General features: G+C 37.7%; 1 pseudogene across 1 annotated transcript; it reads right to left on the bottom strand.

Moving 5' to 3' along the window:
- Positions 1–320: 320 nt before the first annotated feature.
- Positions 321–2,258, bottom strand: LOC306664800 (RNA-binding protein FXR1-like; annotated as a pseudogene). The gene is made up of 2 exons: positions 1,241–2,258; positions 321–1,019 (listed from the first exon to the last, which is right to left on the bottom strand). The product of its transcript is annotated as an RNA-binding protein FXR1-like (transcript).
- Positions 2,259–8,480: the final 6,222 nt, after the last annotated feature.

Below are 8,480 nucleotides of genomic sequence, written 5' to 3'. Positions count from 1 at the left end.
GGGGGGCAGGGCCATCTGGAGAGGTCTCTGGCTGCCCTGCCCTGGTCCCAGAGGCTGCTTGCGGGTCGGAGGTCTCTGCTGGCTTGGGGACTTGTGGCTGGATCTGTGTAGAAAGGCTCTCACTGGGTGGTCTGCTCCGAGAAGCTAGCCTGGAAAGGTACTTCCCACCAGAAGGAGCCGGGCTACTTGGGAAAGTCCCTGGCTGCCCTCTATTTTATTTATTTATATGGCACTGAGGATCAAACCAGTGCTCCATGCATGCAAGGGAAGCACTCTACCACTGAGCCACAACCCCAGCCCAGGACTGCTGATTCTCGAGTATTCTCTTATTTTAAGATATGAATCTTTTCTTCTCCTGGAGTATGATGTAGCTTAGTAATTTCATCACCAGAAGCACTAGTTGGACCATTTATTGCCTTTTTTGAAGTACCATACTCTTCAATAATATCTTTTGCCTAGCCCATTTTCATTAACTGAAGTTGTATCAGATTCAGTCATTCCATCCATCAGAGGAGCATCTTCATCAGTCCTTCCTTTATGAGACTGATGAGATTTGCTGGCATCAGTGTCTGTAGTCTGATCTGATTCTGTATTATCAAGTAAGATGTATGGATTGCTGTCTGGATCTTTGAGCACAGAACTGATGGAGGATTTGCCACTTCGTGGTCCACCACAATCCCAATCCCCTGAAACATGTCTGCCTCTTCCTCCTAGGCATCTCTTGTTGTCACCCTGATGTCTGCTCTCTAGATCATCTTCTCTGGGTGATGACCAATCGCTCAGCTCATCTTCATGTTCAGATTCTGTTTCAGAGGGCTTAGAAAGCTCAGAATTTATACCATAACTGGAGGTATAATTAGGGCCCCAATGACCTCTGCCTCTTCCACTATAAGATCTAGAACCAATCGTCAGAAACTGTTCATCAATTGGTAGGCATTCCATTCTTAGTTGTTCCACTTCCTTGAGATGAACAATAAGATACTCTAAAAGAACTTGAAGTTGGGTGTGGTGGCGCATGCCTGTAACCCCAGCAGCTCAGGAGGCTGAGATGGAAGATGGCGAGTTCAAACCCAACCTTGGCAAAAACAAGGCACTAAGCAACTCAGTGAGACCCTGTCTCTAAATAAAATACAACATAGGACTGGAGATGTGGCTCAGTGGTTGAGTGCCCCTGAATTCAATACCTGGTACCAAAAAAAAAAAAAGAAAAAAAGAAAAAGGAAAAAAAAAAGAATTTGAAAATTTCCAATGCTTTCTTTAGTGCCAATAAATACAAATGGAACCATCCCATCTTCTGGAGGTAGTTTATTTTCACTGTCTCCTTCGATTCTCACTCAAACCACACCAGATTTATCCACTGTTTCTTGAATAACTTTGCCCATTTTTCCAATTACTTTTCCAACAAGATTCCTGCATAAAATCCTCCACAAATTCCAAGAAACCTCTGACCTTTTTTACAGTATCAGCACTTTCTCCATAGATTCTAAATGTTCCAATATCTTCATCTAGTTCAATGGCAGTAACTTCAGGAGTCTTCCTAGCTTGCTGTCTATTACTACCATGTGTTCCTATTGCCAGTCCCATTAGATCTTCTCTCACAACAAATTCCTCATGAAACTCTGCTGCAAGTTGTTTCGTGCATTTTCAATGCTTAGTGGTCTCTTCATTTCTAGACATTAGCATCAATTTTGTATGACTACTTCCCAAATGAATGTCACTTAAATTATTTATTCTCTTCACAGTTGCTTCACTGGCAGACAGAATCATTAGCTGCACGGTAAAAAAAAAATTCTGCATGCTCCTACTGTTTTTTAAAAATCTTTATGTGCATTTTCATTAGCACATGCCTCTCTTAAATCCTCAGGAACATCAATTGTGCACTTGAAGAATGTATTTTTGGCAGTTTTATTCTGATTGACAGGCTGAAGTCATCAAATGTCACTATTTCATTATAAGTGGCATCACAAGCAACATATTCAATGACATAAAATTCTCCTTTCATCATCCAAACTGTAGCCAACCACCATCCACATGGTACTTGGTCATTTTCTCTTGAATATACCTCTACTTCATCTCCTTCACTAATTTCTTTTTTTTATATCAGATGGTAATCTAACTTCATTAAATGGAATCTGGTGTTCTGGTTGCCAATTATTTTCAAAAACAACTGTGAGGGAGTCTTTATGAACATCTTTGATAAATCCCTTGTAGAAAGCCCCATTAGAGTCACAAATCTCCACTGTCAGCTCTACCAAGTTGGAACCCATAAGGGCGTTCTTGAAATATTAAATTTGAGGCAAATCAAACTAAACATAGGCAATAGAGTACGGTGATTGAGTGCTCCGATGATTAGTTTATTCACAAGTGGAAATAATAAAAGAACTTATGGCAAGGATGTGGGGAGAAAGGTACTCTCATACATTGATGGTGGGACTGCAAATGGGTGCAACCCCTCTGGAAAGCAGCATAGAGATACCTTAGAAAACTTGGAATGGAACCACCATTTGATCCAGTTATCCCACTCCTCATCTATACCCTAAGGTCTTGAAATCAGCAGACTATGATGCAGCCACATCAATGTTTATAGCAGCTAAACTCACAATGGCCAAGCTATGGACCCAACCTAGATGTCCTTCAACAGATGAATGGATAAAGAAAATGTGGTGTGGATACACAATGGAATATTACTCAACTGTAAAGAAGAATAAAATGGCATTTGTCAATAAATGGATGGAACTGGAGAATATCATTCTAAGTGAAATAAGTCAATCCCCAAAATCAAAGGTCAAATGTTCTAATATGTGGATGCTAACCCATGACAAGGGAGTTGGGGAGGGGAAGAATAGAAGTCCATTGGAATAGGCAAAGGGGAAAGAAGGGAAGGGAGGAGGAGAATAGGACAGTAGAATTAATCAGATATAACTTTCATATTCTTGTATTTGAACACATGAGAGGGTAATTCTGCACCATGTACAACCACAAGAATAGGATTGTAATTAAAATAAGTTTTACTCCACATGTGTGTAATATGCCAAAATACATTCTACATTCACGTATATCTAAAAAGAACAAATAAAATAACAAGTCACTTGGTTGATGAGTGAACTCAACAAATTTACATAGGAAAATGCTTAAAACAATGCCAGGCACAATGTAATCACTACAAATATTAGCTGGTACTACTGCCTTCTTCACCATCCTCATTAAAGATTTGAATCATTCTTCATAGTTATTGCCAAAGAAAGCTCTACTGAGTCTCCTAACAAAATTGTTCATCTGTTTTGAAGTCATGCTATCCCCATGTAATGGTTAATTTAAATTGTCTGCTTGAGTGGATTAAGAGATACTGATGATTAAGAGGCTTCTGGGTGTGTCAGTGAGGATGTGTCTAGCACTGATTGGAATGTGGGATAGTGAACTAAAGTGGAGGCCCTCCCACTTTGTAGGCAGCACCAACAAATAGGATGGTGACTTGGCTGGAACAAAAGTCAGAAGAACATGGAAGCAGATGCAGATGCAAGTTCAACTCTTCTTGAATGGGTTCTTGATTCTCTTTGATTGTCTGAGGATATCGAACTCTCACTTCTTCCCTCTTCCAAAGCAAACTCTTCCAGTGATTCTCCATGTAATTTCCAGAAGCCTTGGTCTCAGACTGGGGTAGCACTGTTGATCTTTATTGTTCTGGGGCTTCCACCTCTTGGACTATGCAACTGCTGGTTCTTCCAGCTCTCCAGCCTGCATACGGCCATTGTGAACTGTCCAGCTTCTGGTCATGTAAGCCAATCTAATAAATCCCTTTTTTATAACCATACTTCCTGTTGATCCTGTATCTCTAGAGAACCCTGACGAACACACCCCATAATTTGTTTTGTAAATACAGATTTTATGTTCTTATATATTAAAGATTTTTTAAAAATAAAGTGCCCCTCTATCTGTATATAATTAAGAAGTGTGCTTTGATATTCACCCATTTTATATATTAATATAGAAACTTAGGTAACATCAGAAGTTTACTGTGATATAAAAACAGCTTCCCAAGATGAGGGATAGAGGCATCCAACACTTGTCTGTGTCTCCATGAGATAGAATTAGAACAATTGGGATATAGTTGTTCATTGAGGTAGGTGACTGTGAGAAAATGCTGTGGATGGATAGAGACTTGGAAAAAACACAGAAGTGCTAATGACTAGAATGGAGAGTGAAACAGAACAACCTAGCATCAATCACCCAGAAGAATGACAAATGGAGGGGAGTTTCCTTTGGGGAGAAGATAGAAAAGAAAGAAGGGAGAGCCCTGGTAAACACCACAGGCACTGAATTCAGCACCCTATGAAACATAGGCTAAGCAAACAACAGTCCTAAGATTTGCATAGTGAACAGGCTCTGGAAAAGTTCTCTGCACTTCCCAGCATATACTCAGTACTATAACTGGAAGCCATCTTGAGAATGGGCCTATTGTCTGAGTTCACTGCTATGGGAATTGGCACTTGGAGGAATAGAAGCTATTTGCTTTGGAATCAACAGTTTTCTAGGCCAGCTAATAGATTCTGGATAGCAAACAATTGCATGTGATACCACAAGTGGGAGCAAGGACTAGGAGCACCAGAACCAGTGGGCAGTGGGTCACACAGAACCCACTGACATGCAGCCTAGTGCCTCTGTGTCCTCTCTTCACTCTCAGGAACATACAGGAGCATGCCTCAGAACTGGTGTTACCCCAACCTCCTCATGCACAGCTCCATAGAGAAGTTTGGAGAGTGCATATTCTAACACAAATCAGTGTCAGTGTCTACCCTGCTCTCAAAGTACATAACCCAAATACCTCCAGATAGAGTTTGTTCCTAGGGATCTCTGAGTTCCGCCCTCATTCCAACATGCATACTAACTTAGAGGTATTCCAAGTGACTAGCCACAAATTACTCCCACTTGTCACCTGACTAGTACTGCAAAGGAAAGAAGAGGATGAGTGAGTAATTCAGCTTTGCTCTGTCCAAGGGATGCATAATCTAAGAAAAATTAGACATTATTATCTGCATCGGCTGCAAGTTCCCACTCTTGCCCACTCATTTGAGAGCACCTTGGCAGAGGGAAATTTTTATTTTTTATTAATTTTTTTTGTTATTGCTGTTTTGCTATTTTTAATATTTAATTTTCCCTTTCCTTTTTTCTCCCTTTTTAAATCCCTTTTCTCATTTTTTTTACTTTGCTCCAAGTACATTTTATTAATTTTATTTTTATTATTTTTAACTTTTTTAATACTATTTTTTACCTTTTCAGTTGATGGTATTGCTGTGGTAGTTTTTATTTGGTTTTTAATTCATTTCTTTTTTGTTAATTACTATTATTTTCTTTTCTCTTTTCTTTGTGGTACTGAGGATCAAGCTCAGCACATGGAGAATGTTGGGAGGATGCTCTGCTGCCAAGCTACACACTCACTCCAGCTGAGAGGAATTACACCTTGATTGGACCAGGACTACTGGACATAAAGGGAACATAGGCCCCAATACAGTAATTGTGAGTGACTTCGCTATCCCATTCTCATCAAAAGGTAGGTTATCTAGACAGAAATTAAATGAAGAAACATCAGAGTTAAATGACACTCTAGGTCAAATGGGCTTAACAGACATCTATAGAATATTCACTCCAACAACTGCAGAATATTCATTTCACCAGCACATGGAAGTTTTTCCAACATAGATCATGTATCAGGCCATAAAGCAAGTCTTACAGTGAAAAAAAAAAAACTGAAATAATTTCTTTTTGTGTGTGTGGGGAGGGTTCTGGGCATCAATCCCTGGGATACTCTACTATTTAACTATATTCCCAGTCTTTTTATTTTAAACTTTGAGACAGGGTCTCACTAAGTTTCCAAGTCTGGTCTTGAACTTGTGATCCTCCTACTTCAGCCTCCCAACTAGCTGGGGAGACACACCACTTACAAACCCCACCCCCCAAAAAAATCAATTTCTTAGTATACCAATTTTCCCTCGTATATCCAATTTTCAACAATATAATCAAGAAACTAGAAATCAACAGCAAGAGAAACTAGATATTATAAACACACATGGTGTTTGAACAGTACTTTTGAGTAAACAGTGGATCATTGAAGAAATCAGGGGAATCAAATGAAAGTGGAATTACAACACACCAAGACTTTTCTGTATAGCAAAATCACTACTAGGATGGAAGTTTATAGCTATGAGCACCTACATTGAATTAAAAAAAAAAAAAACAGAGATCTCAAATAACCTAATGGTGCATCTCAGGGTCTTAGAAAAATAAGAAAAAAAACTAAACCCCAAATCAGTACAAGAAAAAAACAATAAAGATTAAGGCAGAAGTAAATGAAATAGAGACTAAATGAACAACATAAAAGATCAATGAAACAAAAAAAAAATTAGTTCTTTCAAAGATAAATAAAATTGACAAAGTACTTAGCTTAACTAACCAAAGAGAGAAGACCCAAATAGACAAAATTAGAGATGAAATGAGATATATTATAGCAGATACCAGTGAAATTCTTTGGCTCATTAAGGAATATTTTGATAATATTTATATGCAAATAAACTGGAAAACCTAGAAGAAATGGACAAATTTCTGGATATATGACCAACTGAAATAAAACCAAGAGGATATTTTAAAAAATCTAAATAGATTTGAAAAAAAAAAAAAGCAATGAGATTGAAGCATTCGATAAATGGTGCTAGGAAAACTGGATATCCACACATAGATAGGCCCCTATCTCTCACCCTGTACAAAAATAAACTCAAATGGATCAAAAAGCTTAATATAAGACCTGAAACTTGAAACTACTAGAAGAAAACACAGGGGAAATACTTGAAGCTATTGGCATAGGCAACAATTCCTGAGTAGGATTCTAGTAGCTCATGTACAAAAGCACGAATTGACAAATAGGAGTACATCAAATTAAAAAACTTCTGCCCAGCAAAGGAAACAAGTGAAGAAACAACCTACAGAAGGGGAGAAAATCTTTGCCAGCTATTCATCTGTAATATTGTTAAGATCCAGATTAAATAAAGACAAAAATAATCTTAACAAAAGAACAAGTAATCCAATCAAAAAATAGGCATATGATCTTAACAGACACTTCAAATAAGCACAAATAGCCCATATATATATATACATATATATGTATATTATATATATGAAAAATGTTCAAGGATATGCAAATTAAAACCATATTAAGACTATCTCACCCCAGTCAAAATGTCTATTATCAACAAATAAATAAAATAAATACTGCCAAGGATGTGGAGAACATAAAAACCTTATACACTATTGGCAGGAATAAAAATTAATACCACTATGGAAAACAGTATGGAGGGTCCTCAAAACTAAAAAGAGAACTACCATATGATCCAGTTATTCCATACCTAGGTATTTACCTGAAGGAAATGAAGTCAGCATACAAAAAGAGATAACTGCATACCCATGTTTATTGTGACACTATTCACAATAGCCAAGATATGGAATCAGCCTAGGTGCCCATCAACACATGAATGGAAGGAAAATGTAAAATTTGATATATACACACAATGGAATTTTAGCCATAAGTAAGAATGACATCAAGGAAAATGGATGAAAATAGAAAACATTATGTTAAATGAGATAAGTCAGACACAGAAAGACAAGAATTGCATCTTCTTATATGAGAAAACAAAAATAAAAATTACTTGGAAGTAAGAGAGGAATTATTAGGGAAGGAGAAGGAGACTGTGGGGAGGGAAAGAGAGAAAGGAGGGAAAGAAAGGGGAGTAATAGAAGGGTGGATATAATCAAAGCATGAAATAAAACTGGGCATGATGGCACTTGCCTATAATTTCAGCAACTTAGAGACTGAGGCAAGAGCAATTTTTAGACCAGCCTCAGCAACTTAGCAAGATCTGTTTGAAAATTTTAAAAAGTAAAAAAGGATTGGGCATGTACCTCCCCAGTGCTTAAGTGCCCTTTGGTACAATCTCCGGTTAGCACCCCCCAAAATTACGACATATAATATACACATGGGAATGTCAGAGTGAAACCTACTAATCCATACCATAAATATATGAAAAGTCAGATTTGGTTCCAACCCTCCCACTCATTGTTTTGGGTACATGCATAAGTCACTAATTCTGTATTTCTTTATCTATATTATGAAGGTTTTTTAAAAAAATCTGTTTGTCTATCAATTACATGAGAGATGTGTTAAAATCTCAAATTGTAATTGCTAACTTACCTGTTCTCCTTTTGGTTCCCTCTTTTTTGCTTTATACATATAATTAGTTGCAGTCAACTAATCTGGTGGTACACTGGTAAGTCAACTGGAAGAGGGAAGAAAGAGACAATCCTAATTTGTAGCATTTGCCCATTTTTATGGTGTAAATACTCCTACCAAGGTTGATTTTGAACTATAAATATAATATTACTGAACATGAAGACAGGAAGAAAGGCACACTATGGCTCTGACAAGCTAGTCCAAG

This window comes from Sciurus vulgaris (genome assembly GCF_902686455.1).
Source record: "Sciurus vulgaris genome assembly, chromosome: 1".
NCBI classification, from domain to species: domain Eukaryota; kingdom Metazoa; phylum Chordata; class Mammalia; order Rodentia; family Sciuridae; genus Sciurus; species Sciurus vulgaris.
Note: the sequence above shows the minus strand (reverse complement) of the source record. Positions and strands in the feature narration are given on the sequence as shown.